The following is a 12141-nucleotide window of genomic DNA, read 5'->3' as shown; positions in this document are numbered from 1 at the left end:
GTTGAGAAGAAATAAGAAATGAGCCCAGCACACTTACTTAGGCAGGAAACTAACAACCAGCAGGGAATATTTAATCACTTCACATTACAACTGAGCAAGACTTCTGATGGCTTTTCTCCTGCTTGCAGTGCAGAAGCCAGGCAGCCCAGCTCCACAGTAATGAGAGATCCTCTGGCAGCTCCTTTGGCATCCTCAGGAGCCAAACCTGCAGCCCTGTGCTGCACGTGCTGCTGGGACACATCTTCCAAATGAAGCAACCCTCCCCAGCTAGATCTGACTTAATGAGCAGTATTCAGTGTTCTCTACCAATGGCTCCTGTTTTAACAAAATCAGCTGGTTTAAGATGCATATTTATGCTTTTCACCATCCATACAGCACACTTATGGTCTGCAACTACACTGGACTTGCTGACTGTTGAGGAAAACAGCTGGCATTCCCTCAGTCAGAGCAGGTAAGATGACAAAAATAAAAGAGAGGCTAAAGACATATTCAAGCTTTGTAACAGTTTTATATTCATCAGACATCCTCCTGAAAGCAGGTGTTTGCTTAAAGAAAAAAGGAGATATGCCTTTAATTTAAGTAGGCCAAGTTTTATTACTATTTAATGAAATTCAGCCTTTTGGAATAGCACATTTCAAAAGCACCCAGACAGCACTCTGCAGTTTAGCTCAGGCTGGAGACTGGGGGCTGAGAAGGACTGAGGCAGTCTGTCTAGACACAACCAAAGGCAGCATCACAACTTTGCTCTACAAATTAAAATGGTAGAAAACTCTCATTTGGTTTGATTCTCAGCAGGTAACTTGCTAACAACAGTAATTATAATCAACTGTTAGTGACAAAACAAAGAAATAGAACAAGTTCCACAGAATTTCCTGCTTTTGGGTTGTTTAATTTATTGCACCATAGCTACACAAGGAAATTGTCTACTCTACAGGCCTCATGCACAATCCTTCTCCCTCTCAAGCCCAGTTATTATTACCTGGACTAGCCAAGCATTCCCAATGGCATTGCTGATATTTAAATACTCTTAACATGAGCTCTGCAGCCCCCCTGTAGAAACATGCAGGTTTGGAAAGAATGCATTGAGATCAGCAGTGCTCATAGCATGCTTTAAACTGAAAAAAAGAAAAAAAAAAAGAAAACAAATAGAATGTCTGAAAAGGCCAAATACCACATGGAAATGCCAGCTCCGGGGCTCCGCCTCATAGTGCCCAATGTGCAGCATCTCTAATAAATAAATGAATTAAAATGTATTGTGAAGCATAACTAATCATTACACTTTTAATCCCTTCAGCTGAAATGTGGCCATAGTGTATTCCTTGGATGAAACAATCACAGATAGGCAAACACAGCCTGCTTGACCCAGGCAGAGAACATTCCACCTGGAGCACCACTAACACCTCACCAAATACAGCACGAGGCCCTGCCCCCATCGGGGCTCACACGGACCTGTTATCAACAGATTTGTACATCATTTACAGAAAAAGGACATCAGGTTTTGTCCATGCTGCAAATTTTGTTCTTGTGCAACAATAATCAAGTTATACCCTATTTGCAATACATTGTCATTTATTTGTCCTACAAATGATAAGAACACTTTTCTCAAGAACACTTTTCAGACTCATTTTCAAAATACATTTCAAATAATCAGCAGACATGAACTTACTCCCCTTTTGGTTCACAACTTTTTGAAGTGATTTAATTAATTTTATACTTCAGAAAATTAGTTTCTGTTTATGCAGGGAGAAACAAGTCTTTATTCTGAGCTACAATGAATTAATATTTTCTCATAAGATCTATTCAGATGGAGCCTTCCGCCCTCAGAAATTATCAAGTCTACTAAAACACTACGAGAACAACAAACTAGTTATCAAGGTAATGGATTTGTTATCCCTAAAGTACAGAAATCACAGGCTACTCATAGAGCAAGCTTGAATATTATTAGGTTTTGTTTGGGTTTTGCTTCCAATATTCAGGGCTACTATCACAAAAAGGAAAGCACAGCTCTGTGACCAGGACATTGTACAAGAACACATTTCTGTTAACTTCTCTCTTAATTCAGTAGCTTTTCTAGGCAAACTGCATTGCTTCCAAATAATTTTATATTATAAAAACAAAGTGCAATCACAGAGATCCAAAAATGCTCTGAATTTTAGTCTTTAAAATCAAAACAGTAGCACTGTCCTCAGATAAGCACTCTGAAATTTTCTTTTCTCCCATACACTTGGACACCTTCAAAATTAGACAACAGTAATTACGTGATTAGACAAGGGAAATAAGTTAGTAGTTACTCATTTTAATCTTCTATAATAAAAAAAAGTAAGTCTAGACAGTTTCTGTCAAATTAGCTCTGTAGAAGCAGTTGTTTCCTGCAATTCAAGTTATACTAGGCAAAACAAAGCCAGAATGACTTGGACACTGCCACAAACTGATACTTCAAAGATAAAACAAATGGATAAAGAACCACAGGGAGCTCCAGACCTCTAAGGCTCCATGGGCAGAATTTATATCCATTTATCTTTAACACTAACTATTCCTGCCTAGTTGTAGTTTTGAAGGACTGCTCCAGAAAGCATCAGATACAATGTTTAGCTGTCAGGATCCTGACTGTCCTTCTAATGATACTCCCAGGAGCAATAACTTGTAGGAATGGAACAATTTGGGATGCCTGACAATTCAATAAATATCTTGATGATTTTGGCTCCATTCTGTTTTTAGAAGCACAGAGCCCTTGTAGGGGAAAAAAGTTTTTTTGAAACTAAGGGCTGTGAGTTTTGATTCAATATTGTTCAAGGCCACTCAAGCAGATTTCTGGAAGTCTGCTGCTAAGCTTTTGAGCTCAGCTCTCAAGTGCAATGTGCTCTAAATACATGACCTGCATTGAACTGCTGCCCCAGCAAGCTGTAGCTATTATTCACTTCACAATACAAAGTCCACAGCACTTGAAGGTTTGATCTACATGATGTATTAAATACTTCTCCAACACTACTTTCTGTAAGAGAGCACAGCCATCCAAATTGTGCACAACACCATTTATCAACTACACTCCAAAGACATTTTTCAAGTGCTCCACCTCTTTTTCACCTAGATACAATTCTTAGGCAGAGGACAGTAAAAATTAAAATGTTGTGTGAGATACAAAGCTACAGTATTTCCTGTTATTGAAGACTTTAACTCCCATTACAACCTCTGTCCAATGTTACCAGCCTATGATCTCTGTTATTAATAATTTATGGACTGACTCAAAGAGTTTGAAATGAATTGTTCACAAAGTGAGGAACAATCTCTAAACAAATATAAAATTACAGTTTGTTTCCAGTGCTTTTGCCTTGATCCCATGTAACCTTGCATTTGCAAAATGAATTCTGTTAGAGATTAAGGATAGATTTTGTTATTTCAAACTAAAGCTGTGCATGGCATAAAGTAATCAGACAAATCACATTTCTCCTTTGTTTTAATTCACAAGACAAATACACATTTTACATTTGGTCATAGGACATTTGAAGCCCTCTGGAAACATAGAGCCATTCAAATATTTATTCTGAAATGAACGAAAGAAGATGCTTTCTCAACATACTGGTATCCTACAGTGGTTCTGTCCTCATATTCGTGAAGCAAAAACCTCAAAACCTGTTGGAATCAATTATGGTACTAGAAATATCATCAGAAAGCTCAAAACTTGCATTATTTTTCACCATGCTGTGAGCACCTGTGACTTGGTGACAACCCATTTATTTGCAGTGCAGGAGACCTGCAAGTTCAAACCTAACTCTGCATCCCAAGTCTCCCAGGACACACCTTCATGAATAACAAATGTAAGAAGGAGCAACCCCCTCATCAACTGCACTTGGTACCAGACTGATGAACACCTCAAATATGAAAAGCAAAAGCACTAAGAAAGGACACAGAAAACAAGCTTTGTGCATTGAAGGAAAATTAGCATGGTTAAAGTTCAAAAAAAGATGGATCAAAAGCTCTTTTTCTCTTCCAGTAAAGGGTTTTTTGGTTGGTTTTGGTTTTTTGGTTTTTTTTTAAAAACGCAGTCCAGGATCAAAAGTCTGACCATAACGAGGCATTGGAGAAACCCATCCTTGGGAGAGGACAGAGGGAGCAGACAGCTGGAAACCCTGGGAACTGACTCTCACGGCCAGGAGAGGGTAAGGAAAGGCTGCACATGGTTCTGTCAGCTCCTGAGGGACCTGACTTTCAGAAGGACAAACAGGGAATGCAGACCAACCTGTGGATTATTGTAAAATCAATAAACCTCCCAGGACAAACTCAAACTAGCTCAGGTCTGTGTGAGTGCAGCAAAAGGCATTTGAAGGATGCAACCCCCCAGTTAGACACTGAGAGTCACAGAATTTGGAGCACCATGGAGCACAAACATGTTCCATTGCTTCTCCTGAAGGACTCTGTAGCAGAGCCAATGCTCCTGGTGTCATCAGGCACTAACAGCATTTCCTGGTCTGTCTGGTTCCAACCCTGATGCTGTAACCAGCTCTCTGGCTTCTCTACACATCTTTGCTTGCAGAGGCCATAATACATTTCAGAGAGTTCTCCTCATAAGCTTCCACCATTTTCTCTATTTAAAAATATGATGCCACATCTTACCAGTGTAGCTACAAATACAGGCCTCATCCTCTTGATCTCCTCCTTCTTTAGGATATTAGAGAACTGTGTGACTTCTGGGTCAAATTAAAACAAATGGGTCAAGATTAATTAGTACCACTGGAAGTTACCACAGCTAAGTTGGAATCTACTACCTTATCTACATCAGCGTGGACTATACCTGGTGACACTAGGGCCCTGCTTTATTCTCAAAATGCCAAATTTCATGTAGCAGGGACAAGGCACACATTTCCTCACATGCTCTCCATTTAGCAGCTCCTTTTTTGAAATGCTAGCAGTGGAAAGCACTGCTGCCAGAGTCAGTCTCTGTATGAGGTGCAATATGCACACAGTGTTCCCTCTCCTCCACCAAAGCTGCTGTGGGCCCTTGAACAGACTTTGTCCGAGGGCAGCTTTCTTCATTTTAGAAGCAAATACCTCTGGAAAGAAAGGGAGAGGCTGCTTCTCCCCCTTCCCTTGACACTACCAACCTCCTCAGAAGAATTAGAGAACCCTCCCTGAAGCTTTAAAATGCCAGTTTTTCTTCACAGTTTCTTTTCTACTCAGATGTAGGTATTTGCATATCTGTGTTCCAGCTCCACCATGGTAATTTCCATAATGGTTCAGGAACAGCTTTATTCAGAACATTTCCAGAACTGCCAGAAGTGAGAAATACCTGGTATTTTACCAGAAGCTCATTCCCTCAAGAGATTTCTAGACAACTTTATCAGAATTAGCTCTGCAAGCTGTCTATTGTAAGGTTTTTTACTCTAACAAAAACTATTTCTTGAAAAGCAGGAAGTCAGGGTAGAATAGAAATAATGGTAAGAAAAGCAGAGTAGTTCCTTACTTGCCTCTTTGGCATCAGATAGGTGTGACATGAAATTTTTATCACAGAAATTATCCTTTATAATAAAAAAATAACAGTTCTTTTTTCTAAATTAAACCATGTTCTTTGCCAAAAGAAACAGCTATTTACTCTCCAGACCTGAAATTGAAACAGGAAATTTGCCACAGTGTTCATCTGTTGGGTCACTGACAAAAACAAGTTGTGAATGAGATTTGAGATACTTAATGACAGTCACTTGAATTGTCCCAGAACAGAGAATTTTTTTCTTAAATTTTTGCAGACTTTAACTATAGAGAGATGCACACTTCAGCATGTCTCTAGCATTACAGCAAAATTTACACAGCTCCCAAGACACAAACATTACATTGTTATGTTTGCTAGAAGTTAATGTGATTTTTTTCTGAAATGGTTTGCACAGACTGTGCAGCAAGCACAAACTGTTGATTTACACCAAGTACCTTCATTAGAATTAGGAAAACACTGAAAAGCCAATAGTTGGAATAAATTGAAGAGGTTTAGAGGCCAGACCTGCCTTTGAAATATAATTTTTACATCTCTCTAGTATGCCCTGTAATATTTAGGTTTGTTCAGATCAGAAGAGGACAAAAACCCAACTGCATTAATATTAACACTGGTTAACAGCCAGTTGTTTTCTGAAGCACAGCCAGCAGATGAATCCAATACAGTGTCAACTACACAGAGCCTCTAGAGCAGGCATGAGACAGCTTGGCAGGACAACCATGGGAAATGATGGGAATGTGATCCAAGATCTTTTTAGCTAAACAGCATGACACCTTTTTATTCGACTCAGACAATATTGGTAACGCAGGCCTGGTATCCTGCATATTGTGCAAGATAAGCACATGTGCAGAGCCACAGATAAAAACTGGGAAAACTGACACAGCTGACCTGTTCTCTCTGCATTCTCAGTACTGACTTGGGCTGTGAAAAGGGACATGTAGCTGGATATTTGAGTTCTTCACAAAAAAGGAGCAAACAACACAGAGGTATTACAAGAAAGGCATTAGAAGAAAGCTGGGTTATTCCCCTTAACTAACACAACCACCAAAAAACCAGGACTTCCTGGCTCCCTGTGCAAAATATGAGAATATGGATTGAAATCTAATACTGGGCATTACTCTGAATACAAGGAAACACCTTCATGCTTAGAAAGGGTAACAAAAAATCATAGACCACTGTCCAGAAAGCAAGATGCACTTCCAAAAAACTGCTGAGCAGGCCACATAACACACTAAATGAAATTCAGATTCTAAGTACCCTGTGTGCTACACAGTGAAATAGAGATCCAGGAAAATCCAAATATTCCTGCTTTTTCACAGTAAACAATTCAAACTGGCTTTTCCTCCCCATTCCTGTATGTACATGAACTTCATTAACAAACATGCATCAAAAAGGTGCTTGAGGACAAATCAGTAATTGCTCTTTTATAACAAATCAGAAGTTACTGAGAAAATCTTCCATAAAGAGTCTGTCAAAACAAGTCCCTTAAGGATTAGCAAAAGCTAAATCCTCTGTCAGAGATGTTTTTCTCAACAGCAGAAAAAGGGCCTTAGTATCAGAAGATCTTAGAAAATATCCTTTCTTGCTCTCAGAAGGGGTATCTGAATAGTGCTGCCTTCCTCAGAAGCACAGATTCTATTTCCTCCCTTTTGTTTTTATACAGTCTCTACTTTCCACAGCAAATACAGCATTTAGCAACAACATTGATTCATTCCTCATTTCACTGGTATTATTGTACTAGGACAGTACCTTTAGGAACATTTCCCTAGAATCAATGAAAGGCAATTAACAACATTTCAGCTAGCTACATATTGTCAAATAATTGCCCACATCATATCTAGGGAATACACAGAGTTAGATTATTTATTTTTTTTTTTAATGCAGAAAGAGTAGGGAGTAATCTTTGCTAGTCATACAAGTCAACATTTGCTCTTTCAATCAGTAAGAAATTTTTGTGGAAGATTGGTTTTAAATAGTCAGAATCTTGACACATGCCAAAACCTTTCAAACTCACAGTTTGAGAAATTAGTATTTAACATGCTGTCAATGAGAAGGCATCATGTTTATTGTATTAAAGTAATTTGGACAAGTCTTTTATTTTGACTTGTCACTTGAGCTTACATCACTAAGAGAACACAGCATCTGTCCCACTCTGAGCTGCTGAGAAATAAATAATGCCATTGACAGGCACTAGGAACAACACAGGAGCTCTCCCTCCACAGCAAATGGACCAGGATGTGCCAGCCACACTCACCTCCTGGACTGGAACAATATGTGTGCTTTCCACAAATGCTTTTCTGACTGTAGTTTACCAAGCTCCCCTGGACTGTATGCCCTGAGCACAAATCCATAGCGAGACAGAAAAGCACTCCCATGTTTAGCTTATGAACAGACCCCCTTCTTTGCCAATGTTTATGTTTGTCTAATACTGTCCAAACAGTTTCCAGCACTCAATTTTCTTTTCACCACAGCAATTCCTTTCCAGAAAAAAAAAAAAACACCTTAGGTTGGCAAATTATGTACCACCAGAACTATTAATCAACAGTTGGTGTAACCTAAAAGCAAACAAGGGTTTTGTTTCTAGGCCACAAGTGGGCCATTAAGGAAAAAAAAAAAAAGAGGTGGCTGTTCACTGAATTGGAGCCTTTTTCTTGATCACAGAATTGGCAGTATTTCCCATGCAGAAAGGGAAATCTCATCTTGAAACCAGCTACTGCACATGGAGAGGCTCCACACAGTGCAGCCCACCAGCCTCCAGAGCACGGCTGCACTGCCACGTGCAAAGCACAGGGTCACATCAAGTACCCACACAAACACTTCCATTGTCCCTTGGTTTTGTACCCATCTCCAGCTGCTTGGAAAAAACCACACACTTGTAGATGTTATCACAGCCTGGTTCAGCAAATCAAGCAAACACATGAGTCCCATAGATGAACTGCCTGAATTCATGACCCCCATGTTAAGTTTTGTCCCTAAACATCTCATGCAATGTACTTTTACCATTAATACCTCAGAATGCTCAAGAGTCCAAAGTGCAATACAGAACTTTTCCAGTGTAAAGCTCAATACAGAAATAAAAATCACTTATACATATAACTGATTTAACAGTAACCTACTGCTACTTCTTTTTGTTGTTAAAAAGAATGTCTATGGGCTGATCATGAACAGGTCACCAAGTTCAGCACTCGTGATTAGCTGGCTCACTTAGCAATTCTGGAACAGATGAATCATATAAAAGATACTCTTAAATCATACACAATTCCTTCTGGTGCAAATACTGATGGCATACAGCACCAAACCTTGTTTATAGGAAAAACTAAACTCAAAACTTTAAATCTTGGGGTTTCTGGTTTTCAGCATCTTAAACATGAAACATAAATGCTTGTCCTTGAAAAAAAACTTGCTTCTGAAGATCTTGGGAGGACCAACTCAACTAGCTACTGACTGACAAGAGACTGTCAGCAGAAGAGTCTGCCAGTGGTCAGTGCCACTCTTACAAGAGGTGTGACAGACACATGTTGGACACACAAACCTGTCCCACCTGTCTGACAGAGAACACAAGCATCCAGCTTAATGCAGCCACCAGGAGCACTAACACTTGCAACCCTTTTATAGAATCTCTAAAATGGAAGCAGACTTCTCTTCAGGATCTTGGCTGCTCCACCAATCCATACGCTTGAACACCTACTGAATAAAACAGAAATCTGAAGAATTTGCACAAGGTACTGCCTTAATCCACATACATTAAAGAACTCTTGGCAGCACTGCCTAAGCAGTTACTCTAATACAATTTTCAAAGAGTTAACATGAGCTGTTCCATTCATATATCATATTTTATAATTTTTATCCTGTATTTTCCAATAATAAATCAAATAAAAGCTACAAAAAGTAAACAATATATACTGTTACAGACTAATTGTTTTGCAGCCTAAATTCTACAGCTGTAATCCTAAACTTCCTGAGAATTTTCCAGTAGATGCAACTAAATGAGCTAGTGAATTCTAAGCTGATGAGTTACAGGCATCCCTCTCCAGTCAAAATGATCAACAGGAATGCAGAACTCTCAACTACAACATTAGAGATTTGTTCTAATTGTAAAGCTGACTGCCAAAGCTCAAAGGGATCCTACTAAAATCAAACCACATTCTCTATCTACTTCTCTGCTTCCATTCACACCAAAGATGTTCCTCCATCTTAAGATGTGCTTTTCTTCAGGCATCCCCAAGGGAAAGCAAATTAAAATACGTACAACATTACTGGCTAAAGATGTTAACAACATACATTTTGGCCTGGTAGAAGTTCCAAGTTCAAACTGTTCAGACATTTTATCTTTACTATAAAAGCTGCATTAGGAAACCTCATCAGCGGCCTAACTCTGGATTCAGAGGGAAGAGCTCTCCCAAAGGACCTGATTCCTTGAGATGACACTTCATAACTTCATATACTTTAAGACCACACCTTGCACCAAGGGAACACATGGCACTAAAGCCACTGGTTGGCTGACTTATCTGAACAGCAAAAGAGTCATTTGCATTCCTCAAAATTGACAATTCCTTGGTTATTCTACCTTAAAAAACAAGATATCAACAGAAAATTCTCCTTGTGTAAGTCCATAAGCTGATTCTATGTCTGCAGAATAAATCAAAACCTTCAGATATTTTTCTGATTCATCACTAAGTTAACATACATCTCAGAACATTTGATAAATAATTTTCTAAAGCATTAATAATTACGGCTTTCCTAACACAGACTTCAAGAGAAAAACCCCACTGTCCTAGATTTGAAACGAAACATCTTGTGCTAGGCAGTGAGTTAGTGAAGCACAGTCAGGCTCCGAATGTGAACTGTCCTGTTTGCATCAGCTCTTCAGCTCCCACCTCTCTGAACCACACTTTCATTACAGACTCTGCCCAGACGATGAGCACCTCTCTCCCTAAACTGGACCAGGTACAGCAGCTACCTCAGGAAACTAACTCAGGCCCCTGTACCTCTCATCCTATGGGAACTGTGGAGCCTTTTGCTGTGCTCTGACTTGCAGGAGCACCTCTCAGTGCTGCAGGGAGCTGAGACCATCCTGACGGCTTCTCACAGCTCAGGCACTGTGCTGCTGCAGCGTGGGCTGTGCCCTCCTTGAGCAGCATTCTAGCTCTGTCAGAGTGCAAGTGGAGCTTCTTCCCCAGCTCAGCTCGATCTGGCTGCAAGCAGGGATCAGCACAGACAATCAGGTACACAGCAAGAATGGGGCATAGAAAGAAATGCAAATAAGAATGCAGACAAATTCAAAGCAAAGCCGTAATAGAAGAAACTAGGAAATTCAAATAGTTTCCAGAAATTGAACAGAAGAGTCTTATATGAAATCTCATCTCTTTTATTGAGAAAAATCTTAATAAAATACTTGAATAAATCCTGATCATTAGTGAGTTCTGAAGCAACAAGGTTATGTACTGAGCAAGAACTCTGGAGTGCATTTATAAAGCTTCTCAGGTGGGAAAAGCATGACTTGTATCTAACAAAGCTATGAACCAAGGCATGCCAGCCTTCACACCACAGATATGCCCATACAGAGCCATTGCACATAACTGGCATTTACAGACACTCTGAACTCCTGTACCTGTCTCGGGAAACACAGTGCAATATCCAAATTATGAAGTCACAACCTGAAAAATTCAACTCTTGGAAGAAGAAATTCAGAATATCTTTGTTGGTCTAAAAGAGCAACAAATGATGAAAATGAGAAGTATCAGTACTGCAGAAGCAATGTGTGGATTGGCAGGTTCTGGTTCTCTTCCTGTGGCAGTTACCTGTGCTTGGATCTTTTTCAAGCTGCTTACACGAGTTTTGTCAGACAGTAACCTTCAGACTCCAGACCAATTTGCAAACAATGTCAGTTGTCTCAGGCTCAATGCTGCCTTAGAGTTCTCTACTTCAGTACAATAATCCATGGGTTTGGCGCATTATAGAGAGCAAAACCGTCAAGGGACATAAATATTGTATCAAACAAACCATCCCATTCCTCAGAGTCTGTCCTCTGACCCACCAACTGCAGTGTTCTACTGACCATCACTTCTATTTCTGTTCTCATTTACTTGCCTACCTGCTCAATTTCATCCACCATTTTAAAAATCTCTCTTTACTAAATTTCAAATGGGCTGGATAACTGTCTAATTTTGGTGATATTTAGGCTCAAAAGAAGGAGGGAGTTAAATAAGAATAAAATTACTTGCATTAAAAGAACTACTGAAGTTATGGAAAGTACTACTACACCACACTAACTATATCTGGAATAGGAAAGTGCTGCACCAGTGGAAAATACGTTTTATGGCCTTGGCTTACTTTGGGATTACTAAACCATGGATGCTTTGTACAGTTATTTACACAGTCCTGTGACATAAGAAGCTTTCTATTAAACCTGAGTAGGGAAAGTTTTGGAATAGCAAAGTTAAAAAACACATCCCCAGACCCCAGAACTTTCCCTGTTTCAGTTTGAAAGCTCACTGAAGCTGCACAGGAGTTCAGACACCTCCTTCAGGAAACTATCATACCAAACCTTGATCTCTTAAACAAGTAACTCGGGTCTTTCAGGGGACTTTTCTTGATTTCAGGAGTACTAATAGCAAAATCTTTGTTTTTGAGCAAAAGTGACCAAGAGTTTGTGTCCTAAC

The 12141-nt window shown here is 39.5% G+C and overlaps 1 protein-coding gene across 2 annotated transcripts in view; it reads right to left on the bottom strand.

The window, feature by feature from the left end:
• The window catches only part of RORA (RAR related orphan receptor A), a 352717-nt gene that overhangs the window by 192160 nt on the left and 148416 nt on the right, over positions 1-12141 (bottom strand). The window lies entirely within an intron of this gene.

The sequence above is a fragment of the Passer montanus genome, unplaced genomic scaffold (assembly GCF_014805655.1).
Source record: "Passer montanus isolate IOZ18808 unplaced genomic scaffold, ASM1480565v1 scaffold5, whole genome shotgun sequence".
In the NCBI taxonomy this organism is placed as follows: Eukaryota; Metazoa; Chordata; class Aves; order Passeriformes; family Passeridae; genus Passer; species Passer montanus.
This window is presented reverse-complemented; position numbering and strand designations above follow the sequence as displayed.